The sequence below is a fragment of the Ranitomeya variabilis genome, chromosome 5 (genome assembly GCF_051348905.1).
Source record: "Ranitomeya variabilis isolate aRanVar5 chromosome 5, aRanVar5.hap1, whole genome shotgun sequence".
Lineage (NCBI taxonomy): Eukaryota > Metazoa > Chordata > Amphibia > Anura > Dendrobatidae > Ranitomeya > Ranitomeya variabilis.
The window spans coordinates 532833571-532846093 of record NC_135236.1 but is presented as its reverse complement, the minus strand read 5'-3'; the positions used below and the strand labels follow the sequence as shown (position 1 = coordinate 532846093).

The 12523-nt window shown below is 45.8% G+C and overlaps 1 long non-coding RNA gene across 1 annotated transcript; it reads left to right on the top strand.

Annotated features, from left to right (window-relative positions):
• Nucleotides 1–11822: 11822 nt before the first annotated feature.
• On the top strand, nt 11823–12322 carry LOC143773813 (uncharacterized). The gene is made up of 2 exons (XR_013215377.1): nt 11823–12018; nt 12125–12322. It is a non-coding gene; the product is annotated as an uncharacterized LOC143773813 (long non-coding RNA).
• Nucleotides 12323–12523: the final 201 nt, after the last annotated feature.

Genomic DNA, 12523 nt, shown 5'->3' with positions numbered 1-12523 from the left:
ATGCTACCCGGCCACTGCTAGTTGTGTGTTAGGTTTAGTTCATGGTCAGCTCAGTTCCCATCTTCCAAGAGCTAGTTCCTATATATGCTTATGCTATGATCTCTTGCCATTGAGATCATGACAGAGGAGTCCTTGGCTGCTTTAAAGTCTGCTAACTACTTCTCTACCTTGGATCTCACCAGTGGGTACTGGCAGGTTACCATGGCAGATGCGGACAAGGAGAAGACAGCCTTCACGACGCAGATGGGTCTCTGCGAGTTCAACTACATGCCCTTCGGATTGTGTAACACCCCAGGGACATTCCAGAGGATGATGGAGTGCTGTCTGGGACACAAGAACTTTGAAACCATGCTGCTTTATCTGGACGATGTCATTGTCTTCTCTAAGACCTATGAAGACCATTTGAAGCACCTGGCCGAGGTGTTCGAAGCACTGTCCAACTTTGGCTTAAAGGTGAAACCATCCAAATGCCATCTACTAAAACCCAAAGTGCAGTACCTGGGCCATGTGGTGAGTGCCAAAAGAGTGGCCCCAGACCCCGACAAGGTCACGGTGATCAAGGACTGGTGACTGGTGACCCTGCGGTCCGTCGGGTGAAAAAGCTCCTGACGCAGGCAGGTTTGCATCCCGGCCCGGATGATCCACCAGAGGCATTACAGTTGTCGAAGGAGAGGGGCAAACTGTTTATTCACAATGGTAAGCTGTGCCGGAGGAGCATTGACCCACGCACTCACAAATTGGTATGGCAGATCGTGGTCCCAAGACAAGATGTGCCAATGGTCCTGGGAGCATTCCATGATGGGGCAGGACACTTCGGATGGAGGGAGCTGGAGAGGCTGCTCCGAGGGAGGTTCTACTGGATTTGTATGAAGAAAGCCATCGAGAAGTGGTGCCGAGAGTGTGGCCCATGCAGCCTACGCCAGAAGGATCGTGACAGCCAGTGGGCTCCCTTGCAGCCCATCATCACCAAATGGCCACTCGAGCTGGTCACGCTGGATCACGTGAAGTTAACACCTAGCCAGTCAGGCTATATCTATGCTCTCACCATCGTGGACCACTACTCCAGATTCCTGGTAGTCATGCTGGTCAAAGATCTAACGGCTAGAACGGCCGCCAAAACCTTCCAGCAGTACTTCTGTCGACCCCATGGGTACCCGGAGAAGGTACTGACTGATCAGGGGCCAGCATTCAAAGCAGAAGTGTTCCAGGAGTTCTGCCATCTGTATGGATGTAAGAAGATCAGAACCACGCCATACCACCCACAAACCAACGGGATGTGTGAGAAGATGAACCAGGTGGTGATTGACTTACTAAAGACCTTAACTGTGGAGGAATGGAACTTGTGGCCCACAAAGTTACCAGACTTGGTGGATATGTACAACCACATCCCAGTGAATTCCACCAACTGCACCCCAGCGTACCTGATGCGAGGGAGGTCTAGCAAGTTACCTGTTGATCTGGACATGGGGGTCCTGACCCCCGAAGATATTTCGCCAGATGCGGACTGGGATACAGAGAGGCAGCAAAGGTACCGCAAAGTACAAGAATGTGTGGAAAGAAGTCTCGCCCAAGCCCGAAAAAAACAAGAAAGGGATTATGGAGCGCCCCCACTGTTGCAGGGCCGAGGGGTACCCGGTACTGGGCCTCTCTGTTTCGGTTCTGGGATTGTCACGGTGGCTAGACCCGGTCCGTGAACCTGCTAAGGGGCGTCCAGTAAAAGTTGGGAGTGATGATGTGGGGTGCAGGGTGCGATGAATAACGAGGACACAGGGTTGCAGTCTCTTTACCTCTTTACTGAAGGCTTCAAGATCCTCAGTCCAGAGTACGGTTAACAGGGCTGTCTGAGACCGGCCAGTCCGATGGCACCTCCAGAGTTCCCTTTGCAGGTGGAAATCTGTGCCTTCCTTCTAGTGCTTGTGTGTTGTAGTCCTTCCCTGCTGAGCACCACGGGATAGTCCTCACAACTGTTGTGTCTGTTTCTGATGTTCCCTCACAACTGATTCTGATGTTCTTCTCAGTCCCCCAGATGATATAGCTAGGACGCACCCGTATGACGGGTAGGCCTGGAGTTCTTCCGGGACCCTAGTGTCGCCCCTCTCCCACTGTTGCCCCCTATGTCTGCTTAGGTGATTTAGGTGAGACAGCCCGCCTATAACTGACTGTCCTGCCGTTGGTTTGAAGTAAGGCTTGGAGCCAGTACTTCCTCCGCGTTTCCGGCCACCGGCTACGCGCCTCAGTAGGATGTTGCCTCGATCTTACAGCACGACTCCTACTGGTGTTTTCTCCTTGTTGCGTTGATCTCGTTTCTCACTCTTCACAATAAACCTCGCTTCTTGTCCTTTCTTGGGGTACCGCCACAATGAAGTGCAGGCGCGGTCCCGTAACGTTCTTTCTGTTCGCTAGGCCTCTGTCAGGATCCCACCCCTGACAGGGACCCCCCTGAATCTTCCCCTGCAACACCCTCTGCCACAGGATGTTGCCTGATTCCAACCCAGTCAGCTTCTAACTAACTTCCTATCTAACCCCCAGTTTTACCAGACTGTGAGGAGTGGCCTAATACATAGCACCCTTAGCTCCCCATGGAGGCCAGACTGTGAAGTATATTGGTGTCTGTGATACCTGGTCAGGTGAACTCCTTCAGTGCCATCAGACGTACCGTCACTACCCTTAGCGGCGGAGCATCAGTACTGCAACGACCAGGACTCTGGGGCGCTGCACTTACAACCAGCATGCTCCTGTGACTCCCTTGTCACCCGGGGAGCAGGTGCTCAAACGAAAGCGGAGATTACACAAGCTTGATGATCAATGGGAAGCTGAACCATATACCATCCTGCCATCTGATTTTGACAATACAAAGGTCTGCCTCATCAGCAAGGATGGAGGAGAAACCTCAACGGCAATATCCAGAGACCACCTTAAGATATGCCCTGATAAGCTGAGAGATGGGGAAACAGGCCCTGGGATGTCTCCACCCATGGAAGAGGAGAAGATGACACACACTGTTCTTGGCAATTTTCCCCAGTCTTGGACTCAAATAAACCAGGCCATTGTGGTGCCTGTCCTAACGTTTCGCCAACTGACACCGCCAGAACTAAATGTGGAGCCAGGTCATCTGGACCAGCAACCACAGCGAATCCCACCGGAGGATGCTATGCCAACCGTTGAACCGGCAAGCCCTCCCTCTGCTATCGGTGAATCTGCCGTACCCATCGGTAGTAACAGCAGCCCTGAGAGCTCCAGCCTGCCAGTGCTACCCAGACTCACTAGAAGTGTAGCTAGAAGACAGTGCACTACACCAGCGGTAGCAGGTATAGCGGGCCCTGTTGGGTCAATAGCAACCCCTGCACTGCGGCGGTCTACACGCAGCACCAGGAATCAAACTCCACTCCGCTATAAAACTTGGAGATACTAAGCTGTTATTTGCTTGGAAATGTTTGTGTAAATCTCTTTGTTACAGGTTTAATAAATGGACAATGGAGTGATGGACAGTGAATTGCTCCAAAACTTTCACGGGGACCCCTTTGTTTACCCAGGGTCCCTGCTGTTCAAGGTTGCACCTACTGAACTGGGAGTCATGAACTGTGCATGACCAAACTTTTGCAACGTTCAAGCGTCCTCACCTCCCATAAGGGAAGCACTGTTATATGTTTACTTGTTCATAGTGTTTACTTGTTTATAGTGTTTCAAATATTTGGTGTGTTTCCTAATACCATGTAATGTTGTTTTTCTTTTCCCAGTCCGGGAGTACTGGATTTAACCGGTGGGGAGTGCAGCGCCCCAGAGTCCTGGTCATTGCAGTAATGTCGCTCTGCCACTAAGGGGAGTGATATTACGTCTGATTGCACTAAAGGAGTTCACCTGACCAGGTATCACAGACACACACTACACTCCACACTCCGGCCACCAGGGGGGGTGGTTCTATCTATTAGGCCACTCCTCACACTCTGGTAAAACTGGGGGTTGTACAGGAAGTTAGGGAGAAAGTAGCCCGGGAGAGATCGGGAGAGGACCTGTCAGGGGTGGGATCCTGACAGCAGCCTAGCGAAAAAGGACAGATCGTTACGGAGCTGTGCCTGTAAGGTATAGCGGCAGGCTCCTTAGAAAGGACACGAAGCGGAGTATATTGTGGAGAAGTGAGAAGCGAGATCACAGCACAGAGGAGATAGAACCAGAAGGAGTCGTGCCCTTAAGACCGTGGCAACATCCTTCTGAGGCGCATAGCCGGTGGCCGGAGCACCGAGGAAGTAAGAGACTCTACGTATTACTTCAAACAGCGGCAGGACAGTTAACTATAGGTTGGCTGTCTCACCTAAATCACCTAACGAAGACAAAGGAGGCAATTGTGGGAGAGGGGCATCTCTAGGGTCCCAGAATAACTCCAGGCCTACCCCGTCATACGGGTGCGTCCTAGCCATGTCATCTGGGGGACAGAGAGAGAGAACATCGAAACAGACACAACAGTTATGAGGACTATCCCGTGGTGCTCAGCAGGGAGGTACTACAACACACAGGCGCTAGAAGGTAGGCACTGATTTCCTCCTGCAAAGGGAACTCTGGATGTGCCTTCGGACTGGCCGGTCTCAGCCAGCCCTGTTAGCAGTGCTCTGGATTGTGGATCGCGAAGCCTTCAGTAAAGAGGTAAAGAGACTGCAACCCTGTGTCCTCGTTATTCATCGCACCTTGCACCACGCACTATCATCACATCTTTCATTGGACGCCCCTTAGCAGGGTCACGGACCGGGTCTAGCCACTGTGACAACCCCAGGACTGAGACTGAGAGGCCCGGTATTGAGTACCCCTCGGCCCTGCGTCTGGGGGCGCTCCAGATAGGCAATTAGCAAGACAACCCCTATAAAGGAGTGGTTCTGCAGAGGGTGACCACAGACCATCTCTCTGTTCTCATCCTTTTTGACTAGTGTTGAGCGATACCGTCCGATACTTGAAAGTATCGGTATCGGAAAGTATCGGCCGATACCGGCAAAGTATCGGATCCAATCCGATACCGATACCCGATACCAATACAAGTCAATGGGACTCAAGTATCGGACGGTATTCCTGATGGTTCCCAGGGTCTGAAGGAGAGGAAACTCTCCTTCAGGCCCTGGGATCCATATTAATGTGTAAAAGAAAGAATTAAAATAAAAAATATTGCTATACTCACCTCTCCGAGGGAACCGGCAGCGTTGTTTGCTTAAAATTCGCGCGTTTACTTCCTTACGTGAAGTCCCGGCTTGTGATTGGTCACGTGCCGCCCATGTGGCCGCGGCGCGACCAATCACAGCAAGCCGTGACGTAATTTCAGGTCCTTCAGGATTTTAAAATTACGTTCCGGCGTTGTGATTGGTCGCGTCGCGGTCACATGGGCGACGCGACCAATCACAAGCCGTGACGTCACGGGAGGCTGGACACGTGCGCATTTTAAAATGCGCGCTTGTCCTGCCTCCCGTGACGTCACGGCTTGTGATTGGTCGCGTCGCCCATGTGGCCGCGACGCGACCAATCACAACGCCGGAACGTAATTTTAAAATCCTGAAGGACCTAAAATTACGTCACGGCTTGCTGTGATTGGTCGCGTCGCGGCCACATGGGCGACGCGACCAATCACAAGCCGTGACGTCACGGGAGGCAGGACAAGCGCGCATTTTAAAATGCGCGCGTGTCCAGCCTCCCGTGACGTCACGGCTTGTGATTGGTCGCGTCGCCCATGTGACCGCGACGCGACCAATCACAACGCCGGAACGTAATTTTAAAATCCTGAAGGACCTGAAATTACGTCACGGCTTGCTGTGATTGGTCGCGTCGCAGCCACATGGGCGGCACGCGACCAATCACAAGCCGGGACTTCACGTAAGGAAGGAAACGCGCGAATTTTAAGCAAACAACGCTGCCGGTTCCCTCAGTAAGGTGCAGGCTGCGTCGGAGAGGTGAGTATAGCAATATTTTTAATTTTAATTCTTTATTTTACACATTAATGTTGTTTCGATACCGATACCCGATACCACAAAAATATCGGATCTCGGTATCGGAATTCCGATACAGCAAATATCGGCCGATACCCGATACTTGCGGTATCGGAATGCTCAACACTATTTTTGACTGTTTTGGTCACTTTTGCATTTTGTCATTGCTCTCACCCCTAGAGGTACTGTAGAGTTGAAGGCTATGTCTGGGTCAATTTATGTCCTGCATCCCTTCCTGACAAAACAGGCACACTTTAGTTATAATGTGGATGACTGTGTAGAATGTTTTGATGCTAGTATTATATGGGATGCCTCCTGTTCAGTATACATGTATTTTTGATAAGACTAGAGAAAGTATTAGGATAAGAAATTAGAAAATATGGCTAGGTGTAGCAAAGTTCATAGATTAGGATAGGATTGGTTACCCATGCAGTTGGAGGCATACTAGAACAGGAAGTTAAAGGGAACCTGTCACCAGAAATAACGCTGTTAACCTGCAGATAAAGATAATTTTCTCCCCACTGCAATCGGCTGCGTGCAGGAGCTGGGCAGGATCATAACACTGTTCATCTGCAGATTAACTGCTTTTCTGCAGTTTAACAGTGTTATTTGTGGTGACAGGTGCATTTAAATAGGTTCAGCATAGAAACGGTTAAGGCTTTAAGGGTTTTCCCAGTCAGGAAACAGTAGGAGTAGTTATAATAGGGACACTTCCTGGTTGTAGAGAGTCTGAGAGAGTTGAGAGTTGGAGATAACAGAAGTAACAGAAGAAAGGCAGATTAGACCAGTGGGCCGGATAGTGTGTAAAAGCACAGGAAGTTTGGGGAGCAGCATGCGGACGGCCGCCGCTAATTTCAGGAGTTGGCTGATGCTTTAATCCAGGTCTGTGAGGAGATCCCTCAGGAGAACATCCACCGCCTCTTCATGAGCATACCCAAGCATTGTAGGGAGGTTACGCAGGCACGTGGAGGCCACACACACACTACTGAGCATCATTTTCTTGTCTTCAGGTATTTGTACTGAAGATGGGTCAGCCTGTAATTTGATTTTCCAATTTGATTTTGAGCATCATTTCAAATCCAAATCTCCATGGGATATGAATTTCTATATACATTGATCAATTTATGTTGTATTGTTCTCAGTGCATTCCACTTTGTAATGAATAAAGATTTGCAACTGGAATATTTCATTCAGGATATCTAGGATGTGGTATTTTAGTGTTCTCTTTATTTTTTTGAGTCGTGTATTAGACTGTTAGTTTGATAAAGTAGAGTATCCATTGTACAAAAATTTAAGCTCCTACAATTGTAAGAAGAGGATAGTACTACAAAAATGATGTGCACATACCAATCACTTCCCCTGATGAAGCGATGCCTGACACGGCGATACGCATGGGGCCATTCTCTTGTCCCAACCATGCTCTCTCCTTCCATGTGTCTCCTGTATTCCTTCGGGATCGCGTTACTGTGAATGCCAGCAGGTAATTTCACTGGTTGATTAGGCTATTTATCCCAATGGCTGCTTCTTTGCGCCACTAACCACATTGCAATTTTTATTCCGCTGGGACACTTTATTTCTGATATTAATTGAGATATTTACTGTATATGTACAATTTTTGTCTGTTCCTTTGTAGCATTCATGCATAACATGTCCACCATTCAGTATGCCATATTTTGTGAGTTGACGTGGTCTACTATTTTGTGTATAGAGATTGTCACATTATGATTACTAACACCAGTGAAGGATTTTATTACTAACACATTGGATACATATTTTCATATAGTTTACACACTAGTGGTTACCCACACATGGTTTAAATTTTTTTTTAATCAGGGGGCAATATATTAAATTACAAATTTTTGTCCCTGACTTCTGGGTTATGTGCAGGCCTGTCCTGGTTGCTATATTGTTGCGTATTGTAGGCATAATAGGCAATGTTTACATGTTAAGGATTCGTTGACGATTTGCTGTGGATTGGAAGCTGCTTACAGTCGCAGCTTCCAATCCGCAGCATCCAAATGTTACTGCATAATGAAGAGATTTTATGAAATCCCGTCTTCACTATGCATGCAGGGCTGCATCCGGTGGCCCTGCGTAACCAGACATGTGGCGCCTCTTTCCAGACCGCAGCATGTCTATTTATCTTGCAGAGATGCTCCGTTTCCGCAAGATAAATAACACTGTCTATGTATAGGATGCGGTGATTCCACATGTGTTCAATGAACATATGCGGAATCACTGAGCGTACAACAGGGGGTGGCGCTTTGGGCAGAGCTGGGTATCCGCTGCATCCAAAGCGAAGAGATTACACCCCGTGGAAATATAGCAACACATTGTCATGAGCAAATTTTGTTGCACCTTCATATGGTTTTTAATTGTTTTTATATGTATGTCTTTTCCTGGAGCCCCCTTGAGACTCCACCCAGGCTCCACCCCAGTCTTGCAGCCTCCACCCCTCGAACTGTCCAAAGTCCCACCTATCCTCACTTTGATCTTTGTTTAATTAATTAAAAGGTCAGTAATAGTGTTGAGCATTCCGATACCGCAAGTATCGGGTATCGGCCGATACTTGCGGTATCGGAATTCCGATACCGAGATCCGATACTTTTGTGGTATCGGGAATCGGTATCGGGATTAATATCAATGTGTAAAAGAAAGAATTAAAATAAAAAAATAGGGATATACTCACCTCTCCGGCGGCCCCTGGACTTTACCGCCGTAACCGGGAGCCGTTGTACCTAAGAATGCGCGCTTGAAGGGCCTTAGATGACGTCACGGCGCTCTGATTGGTCCGTAGCGGTCACGCGACCGCTACGCGACCAATCAGGAGCTGCGGATGTCTTCTAAGGTATTTCAAGCGCTTGAAAGACCTTAGGTGACGTCACGGCTTTGTGATTGGTCGCGTAGCGGTCACGCGACCGCTACGGACCAATCAGAGTGCCGTGACGTCATCTAAGGCCCTTCAAGCGCGCATTCTTAGGTACAACGGCTCCCAGTTACGGCGGTAAAGTCCAGGGTGCGTCAGAGGGTGAGTATATCCCTATTTTTTATTTTAATTCTTTGTTTTACACATTGATATGGATCCCAGGGCCTGAAGGAGAGTTTCCTCTCCTTCAGACCCTGGGAACCATACAGGATACCGTGCGATACTTGGTGTCCCATTGACTTGTATTGGTATCGGGTATCGGTATCAGATTAGATCCGATACTTTGCCGGTATCGGCCGATACTTTCCGATACCGATACTTTCAAGTATCGGACGGTATCGCTCAACACTAGTCAGTAATATTGCTATAAAAATAAATGAATTAACATGTTTCGTATTGATGCATTCATAAAACTACCTGGAAAAATATGAAATTAATTATCCTGATTGGTGAACAAAAAAAAAAGAAAAAAATCAAAAAGCCAGAATTACGATTTTTTTATTCCTACCATGCCTCCCTAAAAAAATACAATAAAAAGTAATTAAAACATCTTATGTCCCCCAAAATAGTCTCACTGCAAACATCAGATTTGTGTCAAAAAAGACATTATTTTCTTCAAACTTCTGAATTTTTGTTCACCACTTTAAAAAAAAATAAAAAAGGGAAGTTTTCTATCACCTTAATAATACTGACCTAGAGCATACTGACCTACTGACCAAGGTTCCCAGGTCATTTTTATAACTCAATGAACGCTGTAAAGACAAAACCTAAAAAACCAGGTCAGAATATCATGTTTTTCACCATTTTATTGCACTTGAATTATTTACTTGTTTTTTTAGTAGATGATATGGTAAAATAAACTGCGTCATTCAATAATACATATCTCTAATGGCTTTCTTGATGAAAAAATAAAGTTAAGGCTTTTGTTAAAAGAGGAGGAAAAAAAAACAAAAGCGTAAAAAGTGTTTTTAGTTTTTTTTTATAACCACAAAGGGATTGGGAATAGTAAGGGTATGTGTCCACGGTCAGGTTTGCTTCAGGCTTTGGTCAGGATTTTATGCAGGTAAAATCCTGACCAAAAATGCACCTGAGGTCACTGGCAGGTCACCTGCGTTGTTCCTGCGTGTTTTGCTCATTGTAGCAACATGCTGCGTTCTGAAAAAACGCACTGCATGTGCGTTTTTGCAGGAAAAACGCATGCATTTTTTAATGCACAGGAGACGGGATTTAATTAAATCCCCTCCACTATGCTGTAACATCTGGACGCTGCGTTTTTGACGCTGCGGCTTAGCGCTGCGTCAAAAACGCAGCGTTTCCTGAAAGTGGACACACACCCTTACAGTGATTTGGTTTAGCTGTTTTTTTTCTTATATATATATATATATATATCTTCGGCGGCAATTCAACATTTAAATACTTTTTTTTAACCTGATTTCCTCTGTATGGTTTGTGTATTAGATACAAGAGAAGATCGGCCTCCTGACGGCACAGCAGAGATGTCTGGGTCTCTAAAGACCACCGAGCTCCCGCTTCTTCCCTACACCCAGTGATCACATGTTGGGTCCGGAGGTAAAAGCACTTGGTACACACTTGTTTAGTGTTGTGTATGAAGCGATCGGAAAGAAGAAACGGTAATAAACTGTGTCTGCATTCTCTGCGGGGAGTCTGGCTGTGCCCCTACAATTAAAAAACAAACAACAAATGTCATTGCAGAGAAGAACGCAGACAGTGTTCGACACATTTTTCATCATCGGGTGGTCTGGAAGTGTTTAAAGTTTAAACTTTTTCCACCTTTCTAAAAATAAAACATTTCAGGAAGAAAATTTTATATTTTGATAAATCTGTTTATTTAGCCTTTATGGTATACACTGTAGAACTAAAGAGTCACACTGTACCCCTAAGGCTATGTGCGCACGGTGAGTATTTGCTTGCAGAAATATCTTGAAGGTTTCTGCATTTCTTGGCAGGAAAAATGCTGCAGAAAAAAAACGTGTATTTGCTGCGGTTTTGTATGTGTTTTTGTAGAGCAATGAAGGATTTTTCGAGCTCAATAAAGATATTTAAAAAAAAGAGTTTTGTGATGTAATTTTTTGGTTCAGCACCACCTTTTCCATGCTGATGCAGTGGCATCAGAATAATGGGATTAGGGCTTGGTGTCAGCAGCTGTCGGTAAAACACAAAACAAAAACTCAGCAAACCGGCAAACATTTTTATTCCTGCGTTTTTGCTGCGGATTTGACTGACTCAATTAAAATTAATGGGTGAAATACGCTGCAGAAACGCAAAAAGAACTGATATGCTGGAGAAAAAAAACACACTGCAAATACTTCAGTATATATTTTCCTTTTCATGTGCACAAAACTTCAGGATTGTCATTGAATAAGATTTCTTAAAGAATTCCATAGCGTTTTGGCCCATTTCTGCATGGAAAAAACGCTGCGAAAACGCATCAAAAACACACTGTGTGCACACAGCCTAAATAGTACAAAAAACCTATAGTGTGACTGTCAACAAAAAAATCCCTCATGGAAAAATATAAAAGTTTTGGGTCTCTGAAAATGGCGACACCAATCAGATATGTTTCTTTATGTTGAATTTTTGTGAAATCCCTGTTAAAGAAAACCAATATAAAACAACCTTTTCTCTCTGTCTGGTGGTAACTGATTATCCAGAAATTGTAAGAAGTTGTTTGAAAGCAACAGAGGAGGTAACTAAACGATACCCAAAATTTGGAGAGTTTAATATGCCATACATTAACTGTGTGTATATGTATGTGTGTATATATACAGTATATATATATATATATATATATATATATATATATATATATATATATATATCTTTTTACTTGAGCGGTTCTGTTAATGAGCCATGCCCACCACCATATTCACAAACAGAGCGGCCAACCCTACCTAGCCAACATTCCCTTACATCATACAGGTGACCTCACAGCTACTAGGCAATGAGAGAGCGTCCTACGTGTCATAATGGCCTCAGAGTGTAGGACATTCTACTGGCAGCCCACAAGTTATTAGCAACCCGCCTGGTACCATCAAGACATCATGGCTTCTCACAAGAAAAGCAGAAGATCCTATCCCAGAAGGAGAAGGACTCGCAGACCCCATAAAATGGGTAAATGTTATTGAGCCTACACTAAACAGTATAACCTCCATTATAATGCTGTACATGTAATTCTTGGCAATGGGCAACCTTATATTTATACTTTGGCTTCTTCTAGGTCATAAACGTAGACACCGTTATTCTTCCAGAAGACGGATGTAACACAAGAATAACCCGTTACTGCTGTCACCGATGACCACTTCCCTCCTGAGCGAGTCCACTGGGGAAGTTGGAGACAAGAAATTCAGAACTTCATAACCTGTCACCAAATGATCAGCAGCAGGGCACCGGCATGAAATAAACGACCATGAGCAGATTGCAGTCTCTTCTCTTAGTTTTATAGAACTAAACTTTAATTTAATTTAACAATTTTAATTTAAATAATGTAAAATAGGAGGACTTATAGTGGATATAAAAAGTCTACACACCCCTGTTGAAATGCCAGGTTTTTATCATGTAATATAAAAATCATATCAAGAAAAATCATTTTAGACCTTTTTCCACTTTTAAGGTCGCC